General features: G+C 58.3%; 37 non-coding genes across 37 annotated transcripts in view; 10 read left to right on the top strand and 27 right to left on the bottom strand.

The window, feature by feature from the left end:
• Positions 1-385: 385 nt before the first annotated feature.
• Trnan-guu lies at positions 386-459 on the bottom strand. Its single transcript has one exon. It is a non-coding gene; the product is annotated as a tRNA-Asn (tRNA).
• A 94-nt stretch (positions 460-553) lies between these two features.
• On the bottom strand, positions 554-624 carry Trnag-gcc. The gene has a single exon. It is a non-coding gene; the product is annotated as a tRNA-Gly (tRNA).
• A 111-nt stretch (positions 625-735) lies between these two features.
• On the bottom strand, positions 736-841 carry LOC117648709. The gene has a single exon (XR_004587944.1). It is a non-coding gene; the product is annotated as a U6 spliceosomal RNA (small nuclear RNA).
• A 363-nt stretch (positions 842-1204) lies between these two features.
• On the bottom strand, positions 1205-1277 carry Trnar-acg. The gene has a single exon. It is a non-coding gene; the product is annotated as a tRNA-Arg (tRNA).
• Positions 1278-2043: 766 nt separating this feature from the next.
• On the top strand, positions 2044-2116 carry Trnaa-agc. Its single transcript has one exon. It is a non-coding gene; the product is annotated as a tRNA-Ala (tRNA).
• Positions 2117-2190: 74 nt separating this feature from the next.
• Trnad-guc lies at positions 2191-2262 on the top strand. The gene has a single exon. It is a non-coding gene; the product is annotated as a tRNA-Asp (tRNA).
• Positions 2263-2338: 76 nt separating this feature from the next.
• Positions 2339-2410, bottom strand: Trnap-agg. The gene has a single exon. It is a non-coding gene; the product is annotated as a tRNA-Pro (tRNA).
• A 1239-nt stretch (positions 2411-3649) lies between these two features.
• On the bottom strand, positions 3650-3721 carry Trnaq-cug. Its single transcript has one exon. It is a non-coding gene; the product is annotated as a tRNA-Gln (tRNA).
• An 81-nt stretch (positions 3722-3802) lies between these two features.
• On the bottom strand, positions 3803-3884 carry Trnas-gcu. The gene has a single exon. It is a non-coding gene; the product is annotated as a tRNA-Ser (tRNA).
• An 82-nt stretch (positions 3885-3966) lies between these two features.
• Trnae-cuc lies at positions 3967-4036 on the bottom strand. The gene has a single exon. It is a non-coding gene; the product is annotated as a tRNA-Glu (tRNA).
• Positions 4037-4115: 79 nt separating this feature from the next.
• Positions 4116-4188, bottom strand: Trnak-cuu. The gene has a single exon. It is a non-coding gene; the product is annotated as a tRNA-Lys (tRNA).
• A 691-nt stretch (positions 4189-4879) lies between these two features.
• On the bottom strand, positions 4880-4963 carry Trnal-cag. Its single transcript has one exon. It is a non-coding gene; the product is annotated as a tRNA-Leu (tRNA).
• Positions 4964-5074: 111 nt separating this feature from the next.
• Trnam-cau lies at positions 5075-5146 on the top strand. The gene has a single exon. It is a non-coding gene; the product is annotated as a tRNA-Met (tRNA).
• Positions 5147-5660: 514 nt separating this feature from the next.
• Trnar-ucu lies at positions 5661-5733 on the bottom strand. The gene has a single exon. It is a non-coding gene; the product is annotated as a tRNA-Arg (tRNA).
• Positions 5734-5918: 185 nt separating this feature from the next.
• Positions 5919-5990, bottom strand: Trnac-gca. The gene has a single exon. It is a non-coding gene; the product is annotated as a tRNA-Cys (tRNA).
• Positions 5991-6173: 183 nt separating this feature from the next.
• Positions 6174-6244, bottom strand: Trnaq-uug. The gene has a single exon. It is a non-coding gene; the product is annotated as a tRNA-Gln (tRNA).
• A 1972-nt stretch (positions 6245-8216) lies between these two features.
• On the top strand, positions 8217-8290 carry Trnai-aau. The gene has a single exon. It is a non-coding gene; the product is annotated as a tRNA-Ile (tRNA).
• Positions 8291-8429: 139 nt separating this feature from the next.
• Positions 8430-8502, bottom strand: Trnam-cau. Its single transcript has one exon. It is a non-coding gene; the product is annotated as a tRNA-Met (tRNA).
• Positions 8503-8666: 164 nt separating this feature from the next.
• Positions 8667-8738, bottom strand: Trnaw-cca. The gene has a single exon. It is a non-coding gene; the product is annotated as a tRNA-Trp (tRNA).
• A 67-nt stretch (positions 8739-8805) lies between these two features.
• On the bottom strand, positions 8806-8877 carry Trnav-cac. Its single transcript has one exon. It is a non-coding gene; the product is annotated as a tRNA-Val (tRNA).
• A 106-nt stretch (positions 8878-8983) lies between these two features.
• On the top strand, positions 8984-9076 carry Trnay-gua. Its single transcript has 2 exons — positions 8984-9020; positions 9041-9076. It is a non-coding gene; the product is annotated as a tRNA-Tyr (tRNA).
• Positions 9077-9189: 113 nt separating this feature from the next.
• Trnae-uuc lies at positions 9190-9261 on the bottom strand. Its single transcript has one exon. It is a non-coding gene; the product is annotated as a tRNA-Glu (tRNA).
• Positions 9262-9399: 138 nt separating this feature from the next.
• Positions 9400-9472, bottom strand: Trnat-ugu. The gene has a single exon. It is a non-coding gene; the product is annotated as a tRNA-Thr (tRNA).
• Positions 9473-9573: 101 nt separating this feature from the next.
• Trnag-ucc lies at positions 9574-9645 on the top strand. The gene has a single exon. It is a non-coding gene; the product is annotated as a tRNA-Gly (tRNA).
• Positions 9646-9728: 83 nt separating this feature from the next.
• Positions 9729-9801, top strand: Trnav-aac. Its single transcript has one exon. It is a non-coding gene; the product is annotated as a tRNA-Val (tRNA).
• A 66-nt stretch (positions 9802-9867) lies between these two features.
• On the top strand, positions 9868-9949 carry Trnal-aag. The gene has a single exon. It is a non-coding gene; the product is annotated as a tRNA-Leu (tRNA).
• Positions 9950-10034: 85 nt separating this feature from the next.
• Trnar-ucg lies at positions 10035-10107 on the bottom strand. The gene has a single exon. It is a non-coding gene; the product is annotated as a tRNA-Arg (tRNA).
• An 85-nt stretch (positions 10108-10192) lies between these two features.
• Trnan-guu lies at positions 10193-10265 on the bottom strand. Its single transcript has one exon. It is a non-coding gene; the product is annotated as a tRNA-Asn (tRNA).
• A 93-nt stretch (positions 10266-10358) lies between these two features.
• Positions 10359-10429, bottom strand: Trnag-gcc. Its single transcript has one exon. It is a non-coding gene; the product is annotated as a tRNA-Gly (tRNA).
• Positions 10430-10539: 110 nt separating this feature from the next.
• LOC117648711 lies at positions 10540-10646 on the bottom strand. The gene has a single exon (XR_004587945.1). It is a non-coding gene; the product is annotated as a U6 spliceosomal RNA (small nuclear RNA).
• Positions 10647-10689: 43 nt separating this feature from the next.
• Positions 10690-10762, bottom strand: Trnar-acg. The gene has a single exon. It is a non-coding gene; the product is annotated as a tRNA-Arg (tRNA).
• A 906-nt stretch (positions 10763-11668) lies between these two features.
• On the top strand, positions 11669-11741 carry Trnaa-agc. Its single transcript has one exon. It is a non-coding gene; the product is annotated as a tRNA-Ala (tRNA).
• A 72-nt stretch (positions 11742-11813) lies between these two features.
• Positions 11814-11885, top strand: Trnad-guc. Its single transcript has one exon. It is a non-coding gene; the product is annotated as a tRNA-Asp (tRNA).
• Positions 11886-11971: 86 nt separating this feature from the next.
• Trnap-agg lies at positions 11972-12043 on the bottom strand. Its single transcript has one exon. It is a non-coding gene; the product is annotated as a tRNA-Pro (tRNA).
• An 81-nt stretch (positions 12044-12124) lies between these two features.
• Trnat-agu lies at positions 12125-12198 on the bottom strand. The gene has a single exon. It is a non-coding gene; the product is annotated as a tRNA-Thr (tRNA).
• A 69-nt stretch (positions 12199-12267) lies between these two features.
• Trnaq-cug lies at positions 12268-12339 on the bottom strand. Its single transcript has one exon. It is a non-coding gene; the product is annotated as a tRNA-Gln (tRNA).
• Positions 12340-12420: 81 nt separating this feature from the next.
• Trnas-gcu overlaps positions 12421-12500 on the bottom strand; it is an 82-nt gene continuing 2 nt past the window's right edge. Inside the window, exon 1 of the tRNA in view lies at positions 12421-12500. This exon is cut by the window's right edge and continues 2 nt beyond it. This is a non-coding gene — a tRNA (tRNA-Ser).

Raw genomic sequence — 12500 nt, 5'->3', positions numbered from 1 at the left:
GGTTCGAGTCATGCACGGTCGTCCAAATTCTTTTGGCCAGGAGGGGCAGGGAAGAAAATGTATCCCCCGACCCTTCTTCTTCCTTTCTCCGCGACTTCAAAAGAAGATGGCAGCGGGGATTGAACCAGATCCGAGGAGACTGGTGCCTCTACAAGCTCTCGGAGGCGGTTCGTCCCAGCACTGCGAAGGCGGAGCAGCAGGTGCGTACATCTCCCCTTACTGGCCGATTTGGACGACCGTGACAGGACTCGCCTGCAATTCTTCGGATTCCGAAGTCCGACGCCTTATCCATAGGCCACACGGTCCCGTCCCGGAGGCACGCTGCTGGACCATGCTACCGGTGCTGCGCGGGCAAGCAATGACGAAAATTCCTCCAAAAGAGAGACGCGCCCCGGGTGGGGTCGAACCACCAACCTTTCGGTTAACAGCCGAACGCGCTAACCATTGCGCCACGGAGGCCCGGGGATAATGCGCCTCCACTTCACAGCTCCAAGTGTCTCGTCGCCTGCGCCGACGCCGTGTCTTATCCATTTGAGTCGGCTGGCGACAAAATTGCATCGGCCGGGAATCGAACCCGGGCCGCCCGCGTGGCAGGCGAGCATTCTACCACTGAACCACCGATGCTGATGAGGCTCGGCGGTTCGGGAGGTGGTCTGCTTCTCGTCGCACTGTGATGTCGCCGCAAAGGCGAAGACGACGGGCCGAGTGAGAAGGCGGCCTCTCACGAAACGGTCAAAAAATGTGGAACGCTTCACGATTTTGCGTGTCATCCTGCGCAGGGGCCATGCTAATCTTCTCTGTATCGTTCCAATTTTAGTATATGTACCGCCGAAGCGAGTACAAGGACAGGGCGCGCGGCGCACTGCATATATACCGCTGTGCGGCGCGGTCACATCGTTCGCGCCTCGCGCACCCTCCGAGTGGTCTGCCAGTGGCTGCCTTTCCACCCCGCTGACCCCGGGTGTGACACAGGCCGATGGCAATAGTGGTTCACGATGACGTGGTACCAAGGCCGGTGCTGGGGTGATGCTGTGCTGCCTCGGAGCGGGCCTGGAAAGGACGCGTCTCGCCCCCCTCTTTGGACGGTGGAGCCACCTAGCGGCAGGCCCGAAAAGGTGAGCCCCGAGCTCCTCCCGAGTGCGCGCACACGCACTGGCGCGGTCAAAAGAAGGCGTGTGGAGATGAATCAAAAGGAGAGCCATCCCGATCCTGCCAGGATTCGAACCTGGAATCTTCAGATCCGTAGTCAGACGCGTTATCCGTTGCGCCACAGGACCGACGACGAGTGCATCTAGCATGTGTGCTGATAAAAGTGACGGCCAGTGGGGAACGGCTACGGCGTCCTCGTCACGCACGAGAGAGGGGGAAGCATCTGTTGTTCGTAGATGGTAGAGCGCTCCATCATCATGAGGCCAGAAAAGCACAGTGGTTGCTTTCTTCATGAGGCCGTATGGGCCCACTCTCGGCGCGCGCTCCACCATCGTGAGGCCAGAAAAGCACAGTGGTCTGCTTTCTTCATGAGGCCGTATGGGCCCACTCTCGGCGCGCGCTCCACCATCGTGAGGCCAGAAAAGCACAGTGGTCTGCTTTCTTCATGAGGCCGTATGGGCTCACTCTCGGCGCGCGCTCCACCATCGTGAGGCCAGAAAAGCACAGTGGTCTGCTTTCTTCATGAGGCCGTATGGGCCCACTCTCGGCGCGCGCTCCACCATCGTGAGGCCAGAAAAGCACAGTGGTCTGCTTTCTTCATGAGGCCGTATGGGCTCACTCTCGGCGCGCGCTCCACCATCGTGAGGCCAGAAAAGCACAGTGGTCTGCTTTCTTCATGAGGCCGTATGGGCTCACTCTCGGCGCGCGCTCCACCATCGTGAGGCCAGAAAAGCACAGTGGTCTGCTTTCTTCATGAGGCCGTATGGGCCCACTCTCGGCGCGCGCTTCATCATCATCACGGGTGGATCAGGGACACGGCGCCCAGCGCGTCAAGTCATGGCTGCGCAGTGTTGTCAGAAGACAAGAGCAGCGGCGGCCGTCCCGCACATGTGAGGGGGTGTAGCTCAGATGGTAGAGCGCTCGCTTAGCATGCGAGAAGTACGGGGATCGATACCCCGCACCTCCACTTTTCGCGTCCCTTTGCCGCCAACCTGCCGAGTAGATGGTCATGCGTGGCGAGACGGGTCCCGCCAGGCCGCATCTTCGGTAGTATAGTGGTCAGTATCCCCGCCTGTCACGCGGGAGACCGGGGTTCGATTCCCCGCCGGAGAGGTTCCTTTTTATTTTTTTTTTTCTTGTTTAGTCAGAATGGTGATGCTCTCAAATAATCATAAGTTACAAAAAATTAGGGTCCGTCCGGGATTTGAACCCGGGACCTCTCGCACCCTAAGCGAGAAACATACCCCTAGACCAACGGACCTCGCTGTGCGTCGCTCTTTGATGACACGCAACCTGGGTGGAGATGGCGTGGTAGCAGAGCTAGGGCAAGAGTGGTTAACTGTAACTACTTGCCGTGGGTGCGGCCGCGCTGTATAACGTGGCCGTTGACACCACGTCCGCGGCCGCCACCGAGGCCGAGCCCAAGGCGGGGGCGCGCTGGGGTGTAGCCTCGCGGCGTCCCCGTCCCTGTGGGTCCGCGGGGAGGGCCGAAGGAGTCCTCGCTGTCCTCGCGGTCTGGCGGCGGAGCGGGCGGCGGCACGGAAGCCTTGGAGTCCTCGTTGTCCGGGCGGTGGTGACGGCGGCGCACGACTGTTGGGAAACAAGGACCAGAGGGGTGAACCGCGCAATGGTGGTGGGGGGCAAGTGCTACTAGAAGCTACTTGCCGTGGTCCTTGTCCCGCGCTGGTGGTCGTGGCCAAGCCCGGGTCGCCGAGGCCGCGGCTCTGCCGAGGCCGTCTCCGCCGGGACCCCTGACCCGAGAGCCTCTGGGGAACAGCTCCCTTGCTGCGCCGGCGTGATGGTTGCCTCTCCTCCGGGGGCGGCGCGCTGCGCGCGGCCTGGCGCTGGCTGGTGGAGCGGCCGGCCGGGCGGCGCCTGGGGGCTAGGCAGCCCATCCGGCTCGTCGGCTTGCTGGGCGTCGCCGTCGACGGGGCCGACCCAGCACCGCGTCAGCGCGAGCTCGGCGTCGTCCCCCTTCAGGCCGTGGGCCTTCTGGAGGTGCGGAGTGGCCGAGCGGCGGTCCGGGAAGGTAGCCCGCACTCGCGGCAGCGCGCGCAGGATTCCTTGATGCCGTGCATTCGGGCGACATGTCGCTTTAGAGCCGAGATGCAGCTCACTGGAGTTAAAGTTGGAGGACACAGCGGACAAGGGCACCGGACTCCGAGAGGAACTTCGATAAATAGGCACTGCATGTTGGCGCTGAGAGAACGTGGTTAGGACGGTCGATCGGAGAGAATCACGGGATGCAGGTCAAACTTGGCGCCACAGCAGCGCGAGCGGGGAGGGGAGGGGACGCGAGGCGGGCAGAGAAGGCGGTGCCAGCGCGAGGGGAGAAGAAGAACAAAAATAGTCAACAGAGCACATGTTTTGCTCTGCGCACTGGGCAACCTAACCTCCAAATTGGTGCTCTAAACCACTGAGCTATGGAGGCGACGTGGCGACGGGCTCCGAGGCAAGCCCGACCAGATGGGTGTGTGATCGCGTGAGACCTCAAAAGGGCAGGTCCCACCGAGATTTGAACTCGGATCGCAGGATTCAGAGTCCTGAGTGCTAACCATTACACCATGGGACCGCATGATGTTGCCGTCATTGCTCGCCGTTTGAGATTCTGCTACACCGGCGGGGCGAGGGAAAACGAGAAAAGAGGACGAGACGACGAGGATGAGATTCGAACTCACGCGGGCAGAGCCCATTGGATTAGCAGTCCAACGCCTTAACCACTCGGCCACCTCGTCACATGACGCCGTGCGAATTCGCTGAATGCTACTGAAGGGACGAATACGGGGATCGCTGCATGAGAAGGGGCGGGCAAAACGATTCCGGTACGGGAATCGAACCCGAGCCTCCTGGGTGAGAGCCAGGTATCCTAGCCACTAGACCATACGGACTGCACTATCGTTGTGAGCGGCAGACGCGAGACACTGTGCGAGGAGAAGGTCGATAGAAAGATGGCGTAGAAAAGAGAACGCCCAACGTGGGGCTCGAACCCACGACCCTGGGATTAAGAGTCCCATGCTCTACCGACTGAGCTAGCCGGGCTTGTGTAGCAGCATGATTCACGAGGCTATAAGAGGAGCAGCGGCACGCCGAGAGTCTGACCGGCTCTGGGGAGGCGCGTCGGTGAAGCCCCTTGTCGAGATCACGCCTTTGTGTGGAGCGCAGGGATGTGGCCAAAGTTGTGACAGGCGGCATGGCGGCCGATGAGACGCGTACCTTCCATGCGGCATGCAGTCCGGCCGTGGCGAGCAGGTGAAGTGGGGCCGACTGTTGATACAACCTGCCCCTTTGGGTACGGCGCATAAAATTCGAAAATCACTCGCTGAAAGCCGAACAATTATATCTACCAACATAACGAGCGACCATTGACTGGCGAATGGGTGGGTGGGGTTATGCAGGAGCGTGGGTGAACGAACGGTGGGACTGAAAAAAGAAGTCGCAGTCGGCAGGACTCGAACCTGCGCTCCCAGAGGGAAACTGATTCTAGTCAGTCACCTTAACCACTCGGTCACGACTGCTCGTCGAATGCAGGCAGCGTCGTGCGTGCTTGCGCGGCGCGGCGCGGCCGACTCGGGGTAGGCCCCCGAAGGGGTTAGGGCGTAAAGGGCGTAACGGTGCGTGAAGTGCGTCAAGTGCACTTATGCACTTTGCACTGCAGGCTGGGTGGGTGGGTGGGGGATGGATTGTATATTGTATTGTAAAAAGTAGAAGATGGAAGTAGAAAAAAAAGAATTGGCAGCGGTGGGATTCGAACCCACGCCCACAGAAGTGGACTGCGACCTGAACGCAGCGCCTTAGACCGCTCGGCCACGCTACCGGTTGAGAGAGAAAGATTGTCTGCTCGTCAATAAGAAGGGAGGGAGTGGAGGGCGGGCGGCGGCCTCTCTATGTCTCTTGCAGTGGTCTCGCCGTGGCGCACGTTCAACACAGCAGAGTGGCGCAGTGGAAGCGTGCTGGGCCCATAACCCAGAGGTCCGAGGATCGAAACCTTGCTCTGCTATGCCTCAATGTTTTGTCCTCAACGTTTCGCTTTCAGACGCACACTGAGCGTCGTCGTCAGGTCGATACGTCGCTGCAGAGACCCAGCAACACGTCAGGATGGGCCGAGCGGTCTAAGGCGCCAGACTCAAGGGAAAAACCCTTGCCCGGCTCCAGTCACCGGGTCTGAGTGTTCTGGTCCTCGAATGAGGGCGTGGGTCAAATCCCACTTCTGACATCCTTTTTATTTCTGTCTTTTTGCCCCCCTCGCCGCTCCTGAGAAAAATAAAAACAATAGAGGAACGCGCGACAGACCGAGTGGATGCTGTTCGCGCTCCCGTCAGCGGGCCCGTCCGGGATTTGAACCCGGGACCTCTCGCACCAAAGCGAGAATCATACCCCTAGACCAACAGGCCGGCACGTACGTGTGTAGCGGGGATCAGACAGAGGCAAAGACGACAGCGGCGGCCGCCTCAGGAGATCGTGACAAAAACGTCGTCGTCATCTTGCGTCTACGAGTCACGCCACGACCGCGCCATCCCTGGCGGGGATCGAACCCGCGACCTTCGGATTAGAAGTCCGACGCGCTATCCTCTGCGCTACAGGGACATTGTAACGGGCACGGCGGCGGCACTCGTCCCAGCCGCCACTTCCAATTTCGGACCTCGAGCTCCCTAAACGAGGTTGCCAGAGGGCTCCACCGGACAGTTCAGCGCGTACGGCACCGCGACTGCGTGCAATATTACAGCATCCCCAAAATAGAGAGTGTATGGTGGAGACGGAGTCTCCGGCCCAGGGGGCACCCGGGTTTGAACGGGGGACCTCTCGATCTGCAGTCGAATGCTCTACCACTGAGCTATACCCCCACGATGTGCGCGCAGCAGCAGGCCCGATACCAAGAGGTGGAGCTCGCGCATTCCTTTCTGCACGCCAAAGCTTGTCCCGATCGCCAGCGCCGCTCCACCGGGTTGCACGGTCGCGGACGCGCTCTGGACCGGCCGCATCCGCGATCAGTCCGCGCCGCTCCCAAAAAGAAGCGGTGGAGAGCCAGGTCCCACCGAGATTTGAACTCGGATCGCTGGATTCAAAGTCCAGAGTGCTCACCATTACACCATGGACCGCCCTGGCGAGGGCGCTCTCGCACCCATGGGCCGTTGACATCTAGCGTGACAGAAGCAGGGTGACGACCGCGTGGGAGGGAGAGAGAGGGCGCAGAAAGGGACGAGGAGTCATGGAAACGGACAAAATGACGACAAAAACAGACGCCCGACGGGGGACTTGAACCCACGACCCTGGATTAAAAGTCCATGCTCTACCGACTGAGCTAGCCGGCTCTGAGAAACGAATGGAGCCGGAGAGCTCCCCGCCCTCCTAGCCCCCTCCCCTGCGGACCATATTCCTCATCTAGATGACAACTGGCATGACGGCGCGTCGCCGTCAGTCTGTCTCGTCGATGAGTCAGTAGCTCTGCGTGACCGTCGCTCAGCATGTGGGCGGGTCAGCCGTGATCGTATAGTGGTTAGTACTCGCGTGTGGCCGCGATAACCCAGGTTCGAATCCTGGTCACGGAAGGTGACACATTTCCCTGCAACATTGGTCTCCCCCTACCTCCCCTCCCCTTAAATTTGTCAAACAATCGAAACAAAACGCCTGAGCGATACGCCTGAGAACGGATTGCGAAAGAAAGGGGGGACTGCCGAAACCGGGATCGAACCGGGGACATTTAGATTTCAGTCAACGCTCTCCCAACTGAGTATTTCGGTGATAGGCGCATGTGCACGGTTAGCGCGCTCCTTGAAAAACAAGGACGGTTTGAAAAAACAAGGAAAGATGGAAAACTTCAAGCGAAGTTCCTTGGAAGTGTGCTCCCATCCAAGGAGGCTCCTTGTTTTCCAAGGCCAGTCCCTTGTTTTCTTGGACCCAGACAAAGTCCAAGGGCCCGCCTTGTTTTGGGGTGCACTTCAGGGGGACGCCTTGGCGGTCGAGGCCGTTCAAGGAACTCCGTGTTTGCGCAAAAAGCTCGAGTTACGTCGTCGGGCACGTCATGGAGGTCCCCGATGACGTCCCCCTGGGGTTCACCATTACGACCCCATGTTTCTCAGTGCGTGGAGCTGCCGGGTCTCACAGGGGCCAACGCCGAAAACCGTTTCTTCTACGTCCAGTACTTTCGGAGAACGAGACGTACCACGAGGCGCGTCCAGGCGGAGGAGGAAGTGGCGATTTTTTCGAGGCCAAGCTTGCCGATCGCCACGAGCCTACTTGATGTCCGCGGACTTTGATTCGGAATCGGGTTAGGGGGGTGCTGGCCACCTCGAAACCAAATTTGGTTGGAGAGCAAGTTCCGGCCAGCCGTTTGTCCGGATCGGGCGTCAAACAGCTGGATTTTTTGACTTATTTTGCTGATTGGAGGATGTTTATCGCCATCCTGGACAAACGGCGGCCGGAACGTGACAAATTTGGTTTCGAGGGGGCGGCACCCCCCTAAACCCGAGTCCGAAGTCAAAGTGACGGAAACAAGTAGGCCCGTGGGCCAGAGAACCCAGGCCTCGAAAATCACCACTTCCTACTCCGCCTGGACGGCAGGGCTCGTGGTACGTCCGCGTATCTCGCCCCCTACCTGGACGTAGAGGAAAACGGTTTTCGGCGATTGGCCACTGTGAGACCGCAGCCTCAAACGGCACGTCGAAACATGGGGGTCGTCATGGTGAACCCCAGGGGGCATCATGGGGACCTCAGACGTGGCCGACGTGGTTAACTCGCGTTGTGCCGCGAAAACCAGGCGAATCCTGGTCACGGCAGTGACACATTTTTCCCTGCAATTGGTCTCCCCCTACCCCCCCTCCCCCTTAAATTGTGTCAAACAAACAAACACAAACGCCTGAGCGATTGCGAAAAAAAGGGAGCTCCTTGAAAAGGGAGCAACTGCCAAGGAATCGAATGGGACATTTTACTTCTTTTTCTAAAACCATCCTTGTATTTCGGAGTCGCGCATGTGCGACACGGCAGACCCATAAAGAGGCGCTCCGTGCACTCAGTCCGTCTCGGCCCATGTGACGAGATGATCTCCGCTGCGGCCGCGTTCCTCACCATCTGGCCCATTAGCTCAGTTGGTTAGAGCGTCGTGCTAATAACGCGAAGGTCGTGGGTTCGATCCCCCCATGGGCCAAGGTCTCTTTTGCTCGTCCTCATCAAATAGGGGTTATTCGAAAGGAAACAAAATTCAGACTGTCTCCCCGGCCATAGTGCGAATGTTTACTGGTAGTGATTTTTCGCTCTTTGGTTGCGCCGACAGGATAAAACATGTGTGCCCCGGGTGAGGATCGAACTCACGGCCTTCAGATTATGAGACTGACGCGCTGCCTACTGCGCTACCGAGGCTGACGTCAGTACACCGCCCCATCAGATACAACTGCCACCCCTCTACCCCGAGGCGAAGAAAAAATAAAATAAATAATAACAATAATAAGGGGGAAAAAACTAACTTTACCAGAGCGTTTCTAAAAGAAGAGGCGATGTGTGCCCGCGTATGCACGGGTGCCACATGACCCCGACGTGATTTGAACACGCAACCTTCTGATCTGGAGTCAGACGCGCTACCATTGCGCCACGGAGTCGCTGTCCCATCAGCCGCTACAGTTTCAATCGCAATCGCTATACCTACGGGCCGACGACCATAATAAGTGATTCCGCCCGGGATCGAACCGGGACCTTCTGCGTGTGAAGCAGACGTGATAACCGCTACACCACGGAATCCAGATGAGGCATTGCGTCCGAGTGGTGGGTCCCAAACTAACTAGCGCCCCTTGCACGCTCAACGTCGAGGAGTTACATCACTGCCGCTCACAACGTCGGCAAGGCACCTTCGATAGCTCAGCTGGTAGAGCGGTGGACTGTAGGTGATAGGGCTGGCGCAGGCATCCATAGGTCGCTGGTTCAAATCCGGCTCGAAGGACGTCCTCCATTTTGCCGCCATTGCACATGAAACGCTGCACGTGTCGCCGCACCGAGCACCCATCCTGCTGACCCGCGACGAAAGCAACTCCTCTTTTCGGAGAGCAAAAAGGATTCCGGTACCGGGAATCGAACCCGAGCCTCCTGGGTGAAAGCCAGAAATCCTAACCACTAGACCATACCGGATGACGAGTACCGTGGTCCGTCGAACTAATAAGCATGCCTGTCCGCAACGCAGCGTCGTCCGTAAAAGAAAATAAACGGTCCGCGTCGGGCTGGGGGTTGCGCTCCGTGGTTCAAAACCAGTCGGAGTACAGAGCATCGTGCCCCCAGAGAGATTCGAACTCTCGACCCCCGGTTTACAAGACCGGTGCTCTAACCACTGAGCCATGGGGGCTCATGGAAGAACTGACTCCGCCACGCCCAGGATGCTGCTTTCACCTTGGCGATGCAGTCAGCCCGATTCCTTGCATCCCCTTTGCAGTCAGGGCACGTGTGGCGACAGTGGTGTAGTGGTTAGCATAGTTGCCTTCCAAGCAGTTGATCCGGGTTCGATTCCCGGCTGTTGCATTCCTTTTGCGTGTCAACGGCACAGGCGGCGAACCACACCGCACAGCAATGGGCTTCGGTCCGTTGCAGGTGGGACAGTATCAGATTCCGTGGTGTAGCGGTTATCACATCTGCCTAACACGCAGAAGGTCCCCAGTTCGATCCTGGGCGGAATCACGTTTTGCTTCTCCTCCCGTCTTTCCTCTGATAGGCAGTGCTGCCGAAAGTCGGCATTAATGCGCTGGTAGCGTGGCCGAGCGGTCTAAGGCGCTGGTTTAAGGCACCAGTCTCCTCGGAGGCGTGGGTTCGAATCCCACCGCTGCCACTTCTTTTAAAAAGCGAGAAGAAAGAAAAAGGGGAGGAAGAGGAATCGTCCTCTTCTCCCGCTCTCCTGGCCATAAGAACGGGGACGACCGTGACAGGACTCGAACCTGCAATCTTCGGATCCGAAGTCCGACGCCTTATCCATTAGGCCACACGGTCCTCGGTCCCGCCTGCTCGCTGCTGGACCATCCTACCGGGGCTGCGCGGGGAAGCAACTGATGAAACTTCCACCAAAAGAGATACGCGCCCCCGGGTGGGGTCGAACCACCAACCTTTCGGTTAACAGCCGAACGCGCTAACCATTGCGCCACGGAGGCCCATGACGATGCACCTCCACTTTGCAGCTCCAAGCGTCTCGTCCCTACGTCGATGCCGTGTTTTATTCCGTCCGTGTCGGCTGGCGACAAAATTGCATCGGCCGGGAATCGAACCCGGGCCGCCCGCGTGGCAGGCGAGCATTCTACCACTGAACCACCGATGCCGATGGGAACTAGCGACTCGGAAGGTGGTCTGGTTCTCATCGCACGGTGGTGTCGCCGCAAAGGCGGAGCTGACTGGCCCGAGTGAGAGGCCCTCTCCGAAAGGCGGCCAAAAACTGTGAAACGCTTCACGATTTCGCGTGTCATCCTTGCGCAGCGGCCATGCTTATCTTCTCTCTATCGTTCCAATGTTAGTATATGTACCGCCGAAGCGAGTACAGAGAGTGAGCGCGCGGCGCAAGAAGCAAAACGGGAGACGCCACGATCCTGCCAGGATTCGAACCTGGAATCTTCTGATCCGTAGTCAGACGCGTTATCCGTTGCGCCACAGGACCGACGACATGGAGAGGTCGCATGTTTGCTAATAAGAGTGACAGTCAGTGGGGAACGACTGCGGCGTCCTCGTCACACACGGGATCTGTTGTTCGTCAGTGATCCAGAAAGTCGTCAGTGTCCCAGAATGTCATGCACGTTCCAGAAATGCATTAAGACCGGCCACGGGCCGATGAGGGACACGGACACGGCGACACGGCGTCAAGTCATGGCAGCTCTTTGTCGTCATAAGACACGAGCAGCGGCGTCCACCTCCCACACGGCAGGGAGAAGGGGGGGGGGGGGGGGGGGTAGCTCAGATGGTAGAGTGAGTGTCCCTTTAGCATGAGGCCAGAAAAGCACATTGGTTTGCTTTCTTCATGAGGCCGTATGGGCTCACTCTCGGCGCGCCCTTTTCTTCTTATGTTTCAATCGAGCGCCGGGTTTTGGACATGCGTTGGTTGGGGCAATCATGAGGCCAGAAAAGCACAGTGGTTTGCTTTCTTCATGAGGCCGTATGGGCTCACTCTCGGCGCGCGCTCCGCTCCATCATCGTGAGGCCAGAAAAGCACAGTGGTTTGCTTTCTTCATGAGGCCGTATGCGCTCACACGCGGTGCGCCCTTTTCGTCTCATGTTTCAGTTATACTCTGCAAACTCAACAGTGTGCTCAGTACAACTCTGTTCAGCGTGTACTCACAAGTACACTCCAACGTGCTCGTGAGCACACGCTGACGATAGTGTACTCGTGAGTACACGCTGAAGAGTGTGTACTCGTGAGTACACGCTAAAGAGAGTGTACTGAGTACACTGTTGAGTTTGCAGAGTAGAGCGAGCGTCGGGTTTTGGGCATGCGTTGGTTCGGGCATTTTTGCTCTGTTGTTGGCTGGTTTTTATTTAGTTTTGGCCCGTCCCACCTCCCCCACGGCAGGGGGGTGTAGCTCAGATGGTAGAGTGTCCGCTTAGCATGCGGGAAGTACGGGGATCGATACCCCGCACCTCCACTTTTCGTCCGTTTGTCCCTCATATGCCAAGTAGATGGTGATGCGTGGCGGGACAGATCCCGCCAGGCCGCATCTTCGGTGGTATAGTGGTCAGCATCCCCGCCTGTCACGCGGGAGACCGGGGTTCGATTCCCCGCCGGAGAGGCTCCATCTTTTACGTTTCTTTTTTTAAAACTTTAAGTCAGAATGCTGACGCTCCTTTACATATGAAAGGTGGTCTCAAAAAGAGAGGGTCCGTCCGGGATTTGAACCCGGGACCTCTCGCACCCTAAGCGAGAATCATACCCCTAGACCAACGGACCTCGGCGTACAGCACTGCTCAAACACGGCAAGGAGCAATACGGTGTCGCTTTCTTGAGTCGGGGTCTCAAAACGAGGAGTCCTGCCTCCAGAGAGAATCGAACTCTCGACCCCCAGTTTACTAGACTGGTGCTCTAAACCACTGAGCTATGGAGGCGACGTGGCGACGGGCTCCGAGGCAAGCCCGACCAGATGGGTGTGTGATCGCGTGAGACCTCAAAAGGGCAGGTCCCACCGAGATTTGAACTCGGATCGCAGGATTCAGAGTCCTGAGTGCTAACCATTACACCATGGGACCGCATGACGTTGCCGTCATTGCTCGCCGTTTGAGATTCTGCTACACCGGCGGGGCGAGGGAAAACGAGAAAAGAGGACGAGACGACGAGGATGAGATTCGAACTCACGCGGGCAGAGCCCATTGGATTAGCAGTCCAACGCCTTAACCACTCGGCCACCTCG

The sequence above is a fragment of the Thrips palmi genome, unplaced genomic scaffold (genome assembly GCF_012932325.1).
Source record: "Thrips palmi isolate BJ-2018 unplaced genomic scaffold, TpBJ-2018v1 HiC_scaffold_3, whole genome shotgun sequence".
Classification (NCBI taxonomy): Eukaryota; Metazoa; Arthropoda; class Insecta; order Thysanoptera; family Thripidae; genus Thrips; species Thrips palmi.
The sequence above is the reverse complement of the archived record's forward strand: the minus strand, read 5'-3'. Positions and strand labels throughout refer to the sequence as shown.